Consider the following 15,453-nt stretch of genomic DNA (forward strand, 5'->3'; position numbering starts at 1 on the left):
GTGCTGCTTCCGATTTCTTCTTGGCTGGTGATCGCTTGGTCACTTTTGGAGTTGCAATAGTAACCAGTGCTGATGCTGCAGGCACTGCCTTTGCCTTCTTTATTGTAGGTTTTTTTCCTTTGTTTGCAGAGGGTTCCTGAACCGGTGTAACCCTTTCCAGATAGGTTCCAGTTCTCTTTGCCTTAGGATCAAGAGGTGAGGCAATAAGGGTAGAGGCATACCCTTCCAGCATATCGTACATGACCTCATAGCCATTGGCTCCACTTCTTCCTATCTAGGCTCAACAGCCTCCATTATGCATTTATCCACTAGGATGGTGAAACAGATATTGTCTTCATATTTCTTGACGATGTCACCTGATTGTTGGCATTTTCATAAGGATATTTAGAAGGTTGTTCATGATTATGGATATAACTGATTAAGGATGTTTACTACCTTAATATTATTATTTTGTCATTGATGTCAAGAAATTGATTTTCTAATTCAGTATGATGTTGCCATATCTTAAGAAGTATGATTTGGTGAGTATAAAGATGTCGGTAAAAGACACAGAAAGAATGTGATGAATAAGGGAAGGAATAAGTTATTCAATGGGCAACTATTACCGAGTTAGACAATGATGAGATCATGATGTTTAGATTGTTTTGATGTCCTACATATGCTATTGTTTGTAAGGTTAATACTATACTATATTACTGAGCAAAGAACCTAGTCGGTAAACACTAAGGAACCTAGTTGGTAAACCCTAAGGTTATCGCTATCGGTTAATAAAGGCGAAATGTCTACCGAGTGAAGTTTAGTATTTATCGAGTTGCAACCGAGCTGTAATAGAATGCATTAAATGATTAAAAGCGTTATTTAATGAAGGAAGCTGATGAGATGGAATTGATTAAATGATTGCTTTGTCATGCATGAAGTTTGTTAAATAATCTATGGCAAAGGAAAATCGGCAAAAAGATCTATAGTGCAAATTGAACCGCAATACCTTAGCACAAGTTCCAAGAAATGTATGCAAGTTCCAAGGCCAGGCAAAATGTTTTTCAGATCGAAGGATACATTGAACCCAGTCAAGTTTGAAGATTTGATGGCTATGATTGATCATGGGATATGTGATCAAGGAGATTAAGCAGTTAGCAATTGTTTATAAATAAGGAACTGTTGATAAAAAATGTATGCGGGCAAGTGTAAGCACAGGGATGCTACATAGTGATTACCGAGCACAGAAGCTTGAAGACCTGTTTGAATAACAGAGTATAAAGCCCAGTAGAGGGAGAAGATAAGTCCTATGACTAGATTGTATTGAGCAAATAAAAATTTTCTTTAGCATTTTAGATGTGAAGTTGCAGATAGATTTTTATTACTGTTATTTTGTGAAGTGACAGAAAATCTCTTAACCGAGTGGACTTAACAGTCTTATTTGTAAAACCCTCTAGCAAGGTGACATTCTGATTGAGTGTTTGAAATCCTTTAATAAGGTCACTTCTAACAAGGTGAAGATCTTAATAGATCTGAGGGAAATCCCTTAACCGGGTCACATCTAGCAATGTGTTTGTAATCTTTAACAGGATTTGCTTTTAACTGAGCATACTCTAGAAGAGTATATTTCTTAGTGGGTCTGAAATCCCACAGTGGTTTTTTCCCTATTTGGGTTTCCACGTTAAATCTGGTGTTATGAGTGTTATGATGTTTATATGCTTATGAGTTTGCATGTTTAGCAGTTTTGGTTATATTGCTAAAGTATATGTTACCGAGGTTGAATTTGTTGTTTTTATGGAACACTAAGTTTGTATGATTTACCCCCCCTCTCATCTTGTTAGCTTGGCATCTATACTTAACAATTAGTATCAGAACTATCAATTGGTATCAGAGCTTTGGACTCTCAAAGAAAAAGTTCAAAGGTACTTGAGGTAAAGATCTAAAGATGTATAAGAGGGATGCACTGAAGCTGAACAAGTCAAGTTTCTCTACACGGAATAAAAGGATGAAGCTACACCTATTAGGAGTTGGAGAATATGTTGTATATTATCTAGAGAATGATTTCATTACACCGAGCACCTATCTATTGACAATGGAAGAGATAAAGAAAAAGCAAGAACATAATCAAGCAATGATTGAAATAACATCTACATTGACCCACTAAGAGTTTAATGATCTAGAAGGCTGCAATGATGCCAAAGCAATGTGGGACAAGCTCATATTTGTGTATGGAGGTGATGAACATGTTCAAAGAGAAAAAGTGGATAGTCTAAGAGGACAACTTGAATCTATGAGGATGAATGAAGGTGAGAACATAACCCAGTATAGTACAAGACTAAAGGAGATTGTCAATCAAATCAAAGGAGCAGGAGGAACCATTGAAGAAAAGGATGTCACAAGTAAGTTATTGAGAACCCTTCTACCTACTTATGCAATCTGAGTCTCTGCAATCAATGAATTAAGGTTTGTACCCAATATGCCAGTTTCTTTGGATGCTACTATTGGTAAGCTACATGCATTTGAATTAAGTAATTTTGATAAAAGTGGGTCTTCGGTAAATAAAGTTGAATCTGTATTTAGTTCTTTTCATCTTGATGAATCTGATGATTACAATGATAGAAAGTATAAGTACTTTGAAGGGAATCACAGTGGAGCAAGTGAAATATTTCGTAAAAACATGGAGGAGGTACACAAACTTTATGAAGAAATCAGAAAGCAAGAAGAGTTTGAAGCACTATTAGCCAAAAGGCTACCGAGAGGAAAAGGTAAGTATAAAGGAAAACTACCTTTGAAATGTTTCAATTTTGATAAGATAGGACATATGGCCTCTAACTGTCTTGACAAATAATCTAGTGAAAAGAGAGATTACTGAGATGACAGATAGAAAAATAATCAATACAGACGATACCGAGACTTCAGAAGAAGAGATAGAAAGTCATGCCTAATAGTCAATGAGGAATCAAATGATGATAAATCAAATGAAACTGATACAATGAAAGTAGTTTATGTGGCTATTAAACCTAGATCAGATGAAGAAAGGTATGAAGAAAAAGCCCTAATATCTCACATAAATACTAATGATTCTTGGATCATAGATAGTGGTTGCTCACATCACATGACAAGTGAGAAACACAAGTTTGTTATGTTAGAAGATTATGATGCACCATGTCTGATAAAAGGTAAAGGATCCATAACACTTCTTTACAATGCTAAATGTAATGATGTTTATTGGGTTGAAGGCTTGAAATATAATTTTTTGAGTGTAGCATAGCTAAACAACACAAGTTACTGAGTAGAATTTTTGAAATGAATAGTCAAAGTTCATGACAAGCATGGAAAGTTAGCAACTACGGGGACTCAAACAAAAGGTAATACATTTCATCTTGACTCAACTAGGAATAATTGTCTTTATGCAAAGATAGATGATACTTGGTTGTGGCATAAAAGGTTTTGTCATGTAAATTTTGATAATCTGATCAAAATAAGTAACAAGCACCAAGTAAGAGGTCTAGCGAGTTTGGAAAAACCTGAGAATGCTATGTGCTGAGGATGCCAGATGGGTAAGATGACAAGATCAAGCTTTACAAGTAAGTCCTACACTTATAAGGGAATTTTAGATCTTGTGCACACTGATCTTTGTGGTTTTATGAAAGTTCAAAGTTATTATGGTGATAAATATTTCATATTATTTGTGGATGATTATTCAAGGATGATGTCAGTTATGTTTTTAAAAGAAAAATCAGAAGCTTTTCAAATGTTTAAATGGTACAAGGCAAGAGTTGAAAATTAAACAGGAAGACAACTGAAATGTCTTAGATCTGATAGAGGAGGATAATTCACTTCTGATGAATTTAACTTATTCCAAAATGATCATGGTATAAAAAGACAAGTCTCTGCACCAAGAACTCCACATCAAAATGGGATAACTAAGAGAAGAAATAGATCTATTGTGGATTGTGCCAGAACCCTGATAATTGAAAAGAAAGTGCCACAAACATTTTGGAGAGAAGCAATAAGCACCGCAGTTTACACCATGAACTGAGTACAACTGAAGAAAGGAACATTGAAGACACCATATGGAATCTAGTATGACAAGAAACCTAATGTAAGTTACTTTAAAATCTTTGGAAGTAGATGCTATGTACACAAAGATGATAGAAATGGAAATTGTGATCAGAAAAGTGAAGAAGGAACATTTCTTGGTTATTCTTCTAGAAGTAATGTAGTTAAATGTCTGATCAAATCATCTAACAAAATAGTAGAAAGTGCAAATGTGAAAATTGATGAATTTGCAGAAAGAAATGATGAAGGAAACTCCAAAGAACTAGAAGATTATGAAGAATTTGTCTATGTTCAACCGAGAAGTCCTACCGAGAAAGCTGCTGAAGGAAATGAAGATAATGTCCAGTTACCGAGTGATGAAGAAGATCATACAGAGCCTACCGAGCCTGTATTAACCAAGTATGTCGGAAGGAATCATGCATCAAGTCAAATTATACGAGATAAAGATGATCCAGTGATGACAAGGAACAAACTAAGACAGAACACGTCTGATATCTGAATTTGAAAGTGGTGTTGGACTATATTAGCACAAAGGAACAAATAGAAGATATCTTCACAAAGCCACTACCAAGGGACACTTTTGAGTATCTCAGAAGCAAGTTAGGGGTCCTACCCCTATCTTCTACTCACTGACTGAGTTCGGTGAAAGCATCAATTCGATGAATCTACAAAATATTATGTGTGGATTGATGCTTATTTACATATTTTAGGATGTTTTCTAAAGGTGTGCAGGAAACAAATACAGGGAACAAGAATTGAAGACATAATGCTTTGATAGAGACTGAGTTGAAACATAATAGCAGGGAATTCACTTCTCAGTAGAAGAAATCATGTTTTAGTTCTTTACTTTTTGGCATTGTTGTCAAAGGGGGAGAAGACTATTGTATGGGGGAGAAGTATGATGATAGGGGGAGAGCATTTCAGAATCTCATAGCAATCCGAATCAATTAGGTCAAATCAATTGGTTTTGCCATCAATGCCGAAGGGGGAGATTGTTGGCATTTTCATAAGGATATTGAGAAGGTTGTTGATGATTATGGATATAACTGATTAAGGATGTTTACTGTCTTAATATTATTATTTTTTCATTGATGTCAAGAAATTGATTTTCTAATTCAATATGATGTTGCCATATCTTAAGAAGTATGATTTGGTGAGTATAAAGATGTCGGTAAAAGACACAGAAAGAATGTGATGAATAAGGGGAGGAATAAGTTATTCAATGGGCAACTATTACCAAGTTAGACAACGATGAGATCACGATATTTAGATTGTTTTGATATCCTACATATGCTATTGTTTGTAAGGTTAATACTATACTATATTATCGAGCAAGGAACCTAGTCAGTAAACCCTAAGGTTATCGCTATCGGTTAATGAAGGTAGAATGTCTATCAAGTGAAGATTAGTATTTACCGAGTTGCAACCGAGCTGCAATAGAATGCATTAAATGATTAAAAGCATTATTTAATGACTGATGAGCTTGAATTGATTAAATGATTGGTATGTCGTGCATGGAGTTTGTTAAAGAATCTATGGCAAAGGAAAATTGGCAGAAAGATCTACAGCACAGATTGAACCGCAATACCTTAGCACAAGTTCCAAGAAATGTATGCAAGTTCCAAGGTGAGGCAAAATATTTTTCACATCGAAGGATACATTGAACCTGGTCAAGTTTGAAGATCTGATGGCTATGATTGATCATGGGATATGTGATTAAGGAGATTAAGCAGTTAGCAATTGTTTATAAATAAGGAACTGTTGATAGAAAATGTATGCGGGCAAGTGTAAGCACAGGGATGCTACATAGTGATTACCAAGCATAGAAGCTTGAAGACTTGTTTGAATAATAGAGTATAGAGCCTAGTAGAGGGACAAGATAAGTCCTATGACTAGAATGTATTGAGCAAATAAGAATCTGCTTTAGCATTTTAGATGTGAAGTTGCAGATAGATTTTTATTACTGTTATTTTGTGAAGTGACAGAAAATCTCTTAATCGAGTGGACTTAACAGTCTTATTTGTAAAACCCTCTAGCAAGGTGACATTCTGATTGAGTATTTGAAATCCTTTAACAAGGTCACTTCTAACAAGGTGAAGATCCTAACAGATCTGAGGGAAATCCCTTAACCAAGTCACATCTAGCAATGTGTTTGTAATCTTTAATAGGATTTGCTTTTAACTAAGCATACTCTAGAAGAGTATATTTCTTAGTGGGTCCGAAATCCCACAATGGTTTTTTCCCTATTTGGGTTTCCATGTTAAATCTGGTGTTATGAGTGTTATGATGTTTATATGCTTATGAGTTTGCATGTTTAGCAGTTTTGGTTATATTGTTGAAGTATATGTTACCGAGGTTGTATCTATTGTTTTTACGAAAGATTAAGTTTGTATGATTCACCCCCCCCTCTCATCTTGTTAGCTTGGCATCTATACTTAACAATTAGTATTAGAACTATCAATTGGTATCAGAGCTTTGGACTCTGGAAGAAAAAGTTTAAAGGTACTTGAGGCAAAGATCCAAAGATGTATAAGACGGATGCACCAAAGCTGAACAAGTCAAGTTTCTCTACATGGCAGAAAAGGATGAAGTTGCACCTATTAGGAGTTGGAGAATATGCTGTATATTATCTGGAGAATGATTTCATTGAGCCAAGCACCTATGCATTGACAATGGAAGAGATAAAGGCAAAGCAAGAACATATTCAAGCAATGATTGAAATAACATCTGCATTGACCGACTCAGAGTTTAATGATCTGGAAGACTGCAATGATGCCAATGCAATGTGGGACAAGCTCATATCTATGTATCGAGGTGATGAACATGTTCAAAGAGCAAAAGTGGATAGTCTAAGAGGACAACATGAATCTATGAGGATGAATGAAGGTGATAACATAACCCAGTACAGTACAAGACTAAAGGAGATTGTCAATCAAATCAAAGGAGCAGGAGGAAAAATTGAAGAAAAGGATATCACAAGTAAGTTATTGAGAACCCTTCTACCTGCTTATGCAACTCGAGTCTCTGCAATCAATGAATTGAGGTCTATACCCAATATGCCAGTTTCTTTGGATACTACTATTGGTAAGCTACATGCAATTGAATTAAGTAATTTTGATAATAGTGGGTCTTCAGTAAATAAAGTTGAATCTGCATTCAGTTCTTTTCATCTTGACGAATCTGATGATTAAAATGATAGAAAGTATAAGTACTCTAAAGGGAATCACTGTGGAGTGAGTGAAATATTTCATAAAAACATGGAGGAGGTACACAAACTTTATGAAAAAATCAAAAAGCAAGAAGAGTTTGAAGCACTATTAGCTAGAAGGCTTCCGAGAGGAAAAGGTAAGTATAAGGGAAAACTACCTTTGAAATTTTTCAATTGTGATAAGATAGGACATATGGCTTCTAACTGTCCTGACAAAGAATCTAGTGAACAGAGAGATTACCGAGATGAAACATAGAAAAATAATCAATACAGAGGATACCGAGACTTCATAAGAAGAGATAGAAAGTCATGCCTAATAGCCAATAAGCAATCAAATGATAATAAATCAGATGAAATTGATACAAAGGAAGTAGTTTATGTGGCTATCAAAGATAGATTAGATGAAGAAAGGTATAAAGAAAAAGCCCTAATATCTCACATAAATACTAATGATTCTTGGATCATAGATAGTGGATGCTCACATCACATGACAGGCGATAAACACAAGTTTGTTATGTTAGAAGATTATGATGGAGGTTATGTAAGATTTGGTAATGATGCACCATGTCCGATAAAAGGTAAAGGATCCATAACACTTCTTGACAATGCTAAATGTAATGATGTTTATTGGGTTGAAGGTTTGAAATATAATTTAATGAGTGTAGCACAACTAAACAACACAGAGTACCGAATAGAATTTCAGAAAGGAATTGTCAAAGTTCATGACAAGCATGAAAAGTTAGTTGCTACCAAGACCCAAACAAAAGGAAATACATTTCATATTGACTCAACTAGAAATAATTGTCTTTATGCAAAGATAGATTATATCTAGTTATGGCATAAGAGGTTTTGTCATGTAAATTTTGATAATCTGATCAAAATAAGTAAGAAGCATTGAGTAAGAGGTTTAGTGAGTTTGGAAAAACCTGAGAATGCTATGTACCAAGGATGCTAGATGGGTAAGATGACAAGATCAAGCTTTACAAGTAAGTCCTACACTTATAAGGGAATTTTAGATCTTGTGCACTCTGATCTTTGTGGTCCTATGAAAGTTCAAAGTTATTATGGTGATAAATATTTCATATTATTTGTGGATGATTATTCAAGGATGATGTCAGTTATGATTTTAAAAGAAAAATCAAAAGTTTTTCAAATGTTTAAATGGTACAAGGCAAGAGTTGAAAATGAAATAGGAAGACAACTAAAATGTCTTAGATCTGATAGAGGAGGAGAATTCATTTCTGATGAATTTAACTTATTCTGCAATGATCATGGTATAAAAAGACAAGTCTCTGCACTAAGAACTCCACAGCAAAATGGGATAGCTGAGAGAAGAAACAGATCTATTGTGGATTGTGCCAGAACCTTGATGACTGAAAAGAAAGTGCCACAAACATTTTGGAGAGAAGCAATAAGCACAACAGTTTACACCCTGATCCGAGCACAAATAAAGAAAGGAACTTTGGAGACACCATATGAAATTTGGTATGACAAGAAACCTAATGTAAGTTACTTCAAAATCTTTGGAAGTAGATGCTATGTACACAAAGATGATAGAAATGGAAATTTTGATTAGAAAAGTGAAGAAGGAACAATTCTTGGTTATTCTTCTAGAAGTAAAGCATTTAAATGTCTAATCAAATCATCTAACAAAATAGTAGAAAGTGCAAATGTGAAAATTGATGAATTTGCAGAAAGAAATGATGAAGGAAACTCCAAAGAACCATAAGATTATGAAGAATTTGTCTATGTTCAACCAAGAAGTCCTACCGAGAAAGCTGCTGAAGGAAATGAAGATAACGTCCAGTTACCAAGTGCTGAAGAAGATCATACAGAGCCTACTGAGCCTATATTAGCCAAGTATGTCAGAAGGAATCATGCATCAAGTCAAATTATAGGAGATAAAGATGATCTAGTGATGACAAGGAACAAGCTGAGATAGAACACATGTCTGATATCTCAATTTGAACCAAGAATAGTGAAAGAAGCATTTAACAGTGAAGATTGGATAAATGCTATGACAAAACAGAATGATCAAATCAAAAAGAATGACACATCGATACTGGTCCCAAGACCGAAGGACAAAAATGTAATCGGTACAAAGTGGATTTTTTAGAAACAAGCTGAATGAAAAAGGTGAGGTCATTCAAAGTAAAGCAAGACTAGTTAGCAAAGGTTATGCTCAAGAAGAGGGAATTGATTATGGTGAGACTTTTGCACCTGTGGCAAGACTTGAAGGAGTAAGAACATTGTTGGCATACGCTACTTACAAAAATTTCAAGGTATATCAAATGGATGTCAAATCTGCATTTCTGAATGGTATATTAGAAGAAGAAGTTTTTATTGAGCAACTTGAAGGATTTGTTGAAGACAAGAATAAAGATAAGGTATGTAAATTAAACAAAGCTTTATATGGTTTGAAACAAGCACCTAGAGCATGGTATGAAAGATTGCACTCTTATTTAATCAAGATTGGTTTTATAAGGACAAGTGAAAACAACAATATGTACATGAAGAATGATCAAAATGGAATGCTGATCTCAGCCATATTTCTTGATGATATTATCTTTTGTGGAAATGACTCTTTATGCAAGAACTTTGGAAATGAAATGAGCAAAGAATTTGAGATGTCATTAATCGGTGAGATAAAGTATTTTATAGGTTTACAAATACTACAAATGAAAGATGAGATTTTCATTACTCAATCCAAGTACATAAAGGAAATCTTGAAGAAATTTGGAATGGAGGATTCAAAACCAGTAAGCACTCCTATGACTACCAACTGTAAACTATCAAAGAATGATGAATATGCATCTGTTGATGAGACACTTTACCAATCCATGATTGGAAAGCTACAATATGTTGTTCACAACAAACCAGACATAGCACATGCAGTAGGTATAGTTGCAAGATTTTTTGCAGATCCCAAGGAAACACACGTGACAGCAATCAAGAGAGTTTTTAGATACTTGAAAGGTACTGAGGATTATGGCTTAGTATATCAGAAAGGAAATGACTTTGATTTAAAAGTTTATACTGATGTTGATTGGGTAGGAAACATTGATGAAAGAAAATGCACAAGTGGAGGAGCTTTCTTTTAAGGAGAAAGACTAGTGAGTTGGCTTAGCAAGAAACAAGGATGTGTTTCATAGTGAACAGCAGAAGTGAATATGTTTCTGTAACATTGAATTGTACCAATATAGCATGGATCAAACAGCTGTTGGAAGGTATAAATGAGAAAGTTACCAAGCCAGTAACTATATTCTGTGACAATACTAGTGCCATTAACATTTCAAAGAATCTTGTTATGTACTTTAAGACAAAGCACATCTCTACCAAATATCATTATCTTAGAGAAGAAGTTCAAGAGAAGAAAGTGGTGTTGGAGTATGTTAGCACAAAGAAACAAATATCAGATATCTTCACAAAGCCACTACCAAGGGACACTTTTGAGTATCTTAGAAGCAAGTTAGCGGTCCTACCCCTATCTTCTACTTATTGACCGAGTTCGGTGAAAGCATCAATTTGATGAATCTATAGAATATTATGTGTGGATTGATGCTTATTTACATACTTTTGGATGTTTTCTAAAGGTGTGCAGGAAACAAATACAAGGAACAGGAATTGAAGACATAATGCTCTGACTGAGACTGAGTTGACACATAACAGTAGGGAATTCACTTCTCAGCGGAAGAAATCATGTTTTAGTTCTTTACTTTTTGGCATTGTTGTCAAATGGGGAGAAGACTATTGTATGGGGGAGAAGTCTGATAACAGGGGGAGAGCATTTCAGAATCTCACAACAATCCAAATGAACTAGGTCAAATCAATTGGTTTTGCCATCAATGCCAAAGGGGGAGATTGTTGGCATTTTCATAAGGATATTGAGAAGGTTGTTGATGATTATGGATATAACTGATTAAGGATGTTTACTATCTTAATATTATTATTTTGTCATTGATGTCAAGAAATTGATTTTCTAATTCAGTATGATGTTGCCATATCTTAAGAAGTATGATTTGGTGAGTATAAAGATGTCGGTAAAGGACACAGAAAGAATGTGATGAATAAGGGGAGGAATAAGTTATTCAATGGGCAACTATTACCGAGTTAGACAATGATGAGATTAGGATGTTTAAATTGTTTTGATACCCTACATATGCTATTATTTGTAAGGTTAATACTATACTATATTACCGAGCAATGAACCTAGTCAGTAAACCCTAAGGAACCTAGTTGGTAAACCCTAAGGAACCTAGTCGGTAAACCCTAAGGTTATCGATATCGATTAATGAAGGTGGAATGTCTACTGAGTGAAGTTTAGTATTTACCGAGTTGCAACCGAGCTGTAATAGAATGCATTAAATGATTAAAAGCGTTGTTTAATGAAGGAAGCTGATGAGATGGAATTGATTAAATGATTGGTATGCTATGCATGAAGTTTGTTAAAGAATCTATGGCAAAGGAAAATCGGCAGAAAGATCTACAGTGCAGATAGAACTGCAATACCTTAGCACAAGTTCTAAGAAATGTATGCAAGTTCCAAGGTGAGGAAAAACAATTTTCAGATCGAAGGATACATTGAATCTAGTCAAGTTTGAAGATCTGATGGCTATGATTGATCATGGGATATGTGATCAAGGAGATTAAATAGTTAGCAATTGTTTTTAAATAAGGAACTGTTGATAAACAATGTGTGCGGGCAAGTGTAAGCATAGGGATGCTACATAGTGATTACCGAGCATAGAAGCTTGAAGACCTATTTGAATAACAAAGTATAGAGCCCAGCAGAGGGACAAGATAGGTCCTATGACTAGAATGTATTGAGCAAATAAGAATCTACTTTAGCATTTTAGATGTGAAGTTGCAGATAGATTTTTATTACTGTTATTTTGTGAAGTGACAGAAAATCTCTTAACCGAGTGGACTTAACAGTCTTATTTGTAAAACCCTCTAGCAAGGTGGCATTTTGATTGAGTGTTTGAAATCCTTTAACAAGGTCACTTCTAACAAGGTGAAGATCCTAACAGATTTGAGGGAAATCTCTTAACTGGGTCACATCTAGCAATGTGTTTGTAATCTTTAATAGGATTTGCTTTTAACTAAGCATACTCTAGAAGAGTATATTTCTTAGTGGGTCCGAAATCCCACAGTGGTTTTTTCCCTATTTGGGTTTCCACGTTAAATCTGGTGTTATGAGTGTTATGATGTTTATATGCTTATGAGTTTGCATGTTTAGCAGTTTTGGTTATATTGCTGAAGTATATGTTACCGAGGTTGAATCTGTTGTTTTTATGGAAGATTAAGTTTGTATGATTCAACCCCCCCTCTCATCTTATTATCTTGGCATCTGTACTTAACAATTAGTATCTAAGCTATTAATTGCTATCAGAGCTTTGCACTCCAAAAGAAAAAGTTTAAAGGTACTTGAGGAAAATATCCAAAGATGTATAGAAGGGATGCACCGAAGCTAAACAAGTCAAGTTTCTCTACATGGCAGAAAAGGATGAAGCTGCACCTATCAGGAGTTGGAGAATATGTTGTATATTATCTGGAGAATGATTTCATTACACCGAGCAACTATCCATTGAAAATGGAAGAGATAGAGGCAAAGCAAGAACATATTCAAGCAATGATAGAAATAACATCTGCATTGACCGACTCAGAGTTTAATGATCTAGAAGGCCGCAATGATGCCAAGGCAATGTGGGACAAGCTCATATCTGTGTATGGAGGTGATGAACATGTTCAAAGAGAAAAAGTGGATAGTCTAAGAGGACAAATTGAATCTAGGAGGATGAATGAAGGTATTAACATAACCCAGTATAGTACAAGACTAAAGGAGATTGTCAATCAAATCAAAGGAGCAGGAGGAACCATTGAAGAAAAGGATGTCATAAGTAAGTTATTGAGAACCCTTCTACTTGCTTATGCAATCTGAGTCTCAGCAATCAATGAATTGAGGTTTGTACCCAATATGCCAGTTTCTTTGGATGCTACTATTGGTAAGCTACATGCATTTGAATTAAGTAATTTTGATAATAGTGGGTCTTCGGTAAATAAAGTTGAATCTACATTTAGTTCTTTTCATCTTGATGAATATGATGATTACAATGATAGAAAGTATAAGTAATCTGAAGGGAATCACAGTGCAGTGAGTGAACTATTTCGTATAAACATGGAGGAGGTACACAAACTTTATGAGGAAATCAGAAAGCAAGAAGAGTTTGAAGCACTATTAGCCAGAAGGCTACAAAGAGGAAAAGGTAAGTATAAAGGAAAACTACCTTTGAAATATTTCAATTGTGATAAGATAAGACATAAGGCTTCTAACTGTCCTGACAAAGAATCTAGTGAAAAGGGAGATTACCAAGATGACAGAAAGAAAAATAATCAATACGGAGGATACCGAGACTTCAGAAGAAGAGATAGAAAGTCATGCCTAATAGTCAAAGAGGAATCAAATGATGATAAATAAGATGAAATTGTTACAGAGGAAGTAGTTTAAGTGGCTATCAAAGATGGATCAGATGAAGAAAAGTATGAAGAAAAAACCCTAATATCTCACATAAATACTAATGATTCTTGGATCATAGATAGTGGATGCTCACATCACATGACAGGTGATAAACACAAGTTTGTTATGTTAGAAGATTATGATGGAGGTTATGTAAGATTTGGTAATGATGCACCATGTCCGGTAAAAGGTAAAGGATCCATAACACTTCTTGACAATGCTAAATGTAATGATGTTTATTGGGTTGAAGGTTTGAAATATAATTTATTGAGTGTAGCACAACTAAACAACATAGGTTACCGAATACAATTTCCGAAAGGAATTGTCAAAGTTCATGACAAGCATGGAAAGTTAGCTACTACTGCAAATCAAACAGAAGGTAATACATTTCATCTTGACTCAACTAGGAATAATTGTCTTTATGCAAAGATAGATGATACTTGGTTATGGCATAAAAGGTTTTGTCATGTAAATTTTGATAATCTGATCAAAATAAGTAAGAAGCACTGAGTAAGAGGTCTAGCGACTTTGGAAAAACTTGAGAATGCTATGTGCCGAGGATGCCAAATGGGTAAGATGACAAGATCAAGCTTTACAAGTAATTCCTACACTTATAAGGGAATTTTAGATCTTGTGCACACTGATCTTTGTGGTCCTATGAAAGTTCAAAGTTATTATGGTGATAAATATTTCATATTATTTGTGGATGATTATTCAAGGATGATGTCAGTTATGTTTTTAAAAGAAAAATCAGAAGCTTTTCAAATGTTTAAATGGTACAAGGCAAGAGTTGAAAATGAAACAGGAAGACAACTGAAATGTCTTAGATTTGATAGAGGAGGAGAATTCACTTCTGATGAATTTAACTTATTCTACAATGATCATGGTATAAAAAGACAAGTCTCTCAACCGAGAACTCCACAGCAAAATGGGATAGCTGAGAGAAGAAACAGATCTATTGTGGATTGTGCTAGAACCCTGATGATTGAAAAGAAAGTGCCACAAACATTTTGGACAGAAGCAATAAGCAAAACAATTTACACCCTGAACTGAGTACAACTGAAGAAAGGAACTTTGAAGACACCATATGAAATCTAGTATGACAAGAAACCTAATGTAAGTTACTTTAAAATCTTTGGAAGTAGATGTTATGTACACAAAGATGATAGAAATGGAAATTTTGATCATAAAAGTGAAGAAGGAACATTTCTTGGTTATTCTTCTAAAAGTAAAGCATTTAAATGTCTGATCAAATCATCTAACAAAATAGTAGAAAGTGCAAATGTGAAAATTGATGAATTTGCAGAAAGAAATGACGAAGGAAACTCCAAAGAACCAGAAGATTATGAATAATTTGTCTATGTTCAACCAAGAAGTCCTACTGAGAATGTTGCTGAAGGAAATGAAGATAATGTCCAGTTACTGAGTGATGAAGAAGATCATACAGAGCCTACCGAGCCTATATTAGCCAAGTATGTCAGAAGGAATCATGCATCAAGCCAAATTATAGGAGATAAAGATGATCCAATGATGACAAGGAACAAATTGAGACATAACACATGTTTGATATCTGAATTTGAACCAAGAATAGTGAAGATTGGATAAATGCTATGACAGAAGAGATTGATCAAATCAAGCAGAATGACACATGGACATTGGTCCCAAGACCGAAGGACAAAAATGTGATCGG

Source organism: Cryptomeria japonica, chromosome 6, assembly GCF_030272615.1.
Source record: "Cryptomeria japonica chromosome 6, Sugi_1.0, whole genome shotgun sequence".
NCBI classification, from domain to species: Eukaryota; Viridiplantae; Streptophyta; class Pinopsida; order Cupressales; family Cupressaceae; genus Cryptomeria; species Cryptomeria japonica.